The sequence below is a fragment of the Limulus polyphemus genome, unplaced genomic scaffold (genome assembly GCF_000517525.1).
Source record: "Limulus polyphemus unplaced genomic scaffold, Limulus_polyphemus-2.1.2 Scaffold1786, whole genome shotgun sequence".
NCBI classification, from domain to species: Eukaryota; Metazoa; Arthropoda; class Merostomata; order Xiphosura; family Limulidae; genus Limulus; species Limulus polyphemus.
The window spans coordinates 4,953-7,627 of record NW_013667396.1 but is presented as its reverse complement, the minus strand read 5'-3'; positions in this window follow the sequence as shown (position 1 = coordinate 7,627).

Below are 2,675 nucleotides of genomic sequence, written 5' to 3'. Positions count from 1 at the left end.
CCTTATTTATTAATTATTGGATAGTTACATTTCTGAAACATATACGTAACTAAATGACAGCTAAATGCTAAATCCTATTGTTCACAAGAATTTTATTTCTGAGTTTCAATTTATTTATTATAACGGTTGTAATGTCGCTCCCATAATTCCTTGTGCATATTTGCAAATACGCAAATACATAGTAACTTGTAAACAATTAGATCTTTTAAAGAGGAGGCATGTTACTAACTTTTTATAGCAAATTACAGACTGAGAAAAAGATTATGAAAAAGGTTTTGCAACATTTTTGGCTTGATGAGTGTTTATTTTAGGGGAGAAATAGTTTGACTTGTATTCGAAAGTGTATACATAATTTAATGTTACTCATATTCAGAAGATAGACTTCTCTGTTGTATTTTTCGTCATGGTATTTACAATATACTTAATAAAAGTACTTAAGTATGTGCTAAATGAACTCCAAAACCCCATGCAAGAACATGTTCTGTCACTTATTGAGCAATAATGTTTAATTTATTACGTGAAATAAAAATATTAAGATTTAGGAAGTTTGTGATGGGCTAAGATATCTATTTCTGCAATTTCCGTTTTACATTTATACTTATTCGATTTAATATTTTGTACCAAAAATAAAATGTAGAATTCTTATGCAATACAGTAGATCTAATTAAAAATAAACAAATATTGACTGTAAAAGGTTCCTAAAGGCCTAATTTGTACAAATGAAAATATGATAAAAGACTTGGCGACATTTCTGCTGTGAATCATTCATAATAATTTGAACGTGTTAAACTTACGGAAAAAATGTTTTAAAACTCAAATAATACTGAAATGATATTTTAAAGTACTCAGAAGTTGTCCGTATTCATCCAATACTACTTCCACTCTATTTCATCTACATTTGTCCAGAGTTACAATAAACTTAGTTTGGATTAAAAAACAATTCAAATTTTCTGAATTTAGACTATGCTCAGTCTGGATTTTTAAAAATAGCCTAAATTATATTAAGCCTCATAAACTGTTGTGGTATCTTCAGTTACACTGAGATCTATTCGAGTAAACGGGTAGAGCCTGTCAAATTGAGGAATATGGATTTGTTCCTCTCTAACTCTGACTGAGCTAGTTACAAAGAAATCGACAGTACCCCGATATATATAAATCAAAATCTTTATTTAAGTAAACACAGTAAAATAATAACAACAACTACAACAAAACACGGATGTGTGGATCTGGGAAAAGAGATAGTATAAGAGTACATTTATTTGGACTCTCTCTCACCATTTTAGTGTGAACCCCCTGTGCAAAATAATAATACTAAAAAATAACTAAAAGTTGGATGTTAAAATAATCATTTATTAAACTAACGACAAATCTAAAGGTTAAATCTCTAAAAGTCTCTAGAAATCTGGTTAAAAGCTTAATAATCTGAAAACCCGAATAGAGCTTAAATCCGCTTAAATTTTAGATAAAAGGAGAAGCCTAGCCTTTAAATACAAACTAAACCAGGCTACTCACTTCTCGCGCCTCATTCACGGTACACACTCTCCCTTAAACAGAAAGGACAGGGAAGTCCTGAGCCATTTCTAACCTTAGCCTAGCAATAGCCATTTAGTTATAAGACATCACACTATTCTTACCATATTTGGGGTACAATTTGTTATAGGTCTTTTTCTGAGTGGTTCTGGTGACCAGAGTTATCCATATTTCTCTGCTTTCCAGTGCAAACAAGTACAAAGGATATTCCCGTTTCGGAACTTCTAAATCTCCGATCTGAACAAATTTTTATGATCTGAGTGTATGAATATATTATTTCAGATAAGTTTGTTACATACTCTTTTAATGATTTGAATGAACATGACTTATTTTTTCAGAAAACATTTCTAGCTCTAGCCTAGTAATAGTCATTTCGCAAAAACTGTAAAATTTACTCAAGTTATCGACTGTTTTCTGAGTTATGTATAAAAAATTAAAGAGAATATTATCATCAGTTTTAAAAAATTAATAAACTCTAAAGCCTATCTTTACCACATTTTTATTTTCGAGCACCCTCAAGTACTTTCATTAATTACTAACTAGCTTATATCATACATTTCGGCTGCTATTCTGTCGCTTTCTTTAGGGAAGTTCTGAGAAGGATTGTTTATAATGGTTGGGGCCAGAATTCGAATTTGGGTTTCCTAGTTATCTGCTTGCTTATTATGGGACTTCTTCATTACGACTTGATTCAACTAGTATTATGAATAATTTCAAGAGGTATGCAATGTTTTGCTGACTTCCATACCGGATTGACTGAGTTTGTTATCAGTCAGGAAGACGAAGATGACTTCATATTCCATTAGTTCAGAATGTTTCCATTTTGTTGTATTGATACGCTGGTATAATTAAAACCATGGCGGAGAGGCCATGTATTGATTTAAATAATGTATTAGCCACTCGCACAAACTATTCCACTTTCCCCAAAGCTATCAGACTCAGGCCTAAGTACGCAGTTTTAGGCTACACAATCAGGTTGTTTCTCTGATACCGGACTAAAGAGACTATGTGACTCCCCAAAACTTCACTTACTGTGCTATAAACCTAACTCTTAATCAAAACTGATTCCAAAACCCAAAACTAATTACATAAAATTTCACCAAACAACTTTAATGCACACAGCTTACATCATTTTTTTACCAAAA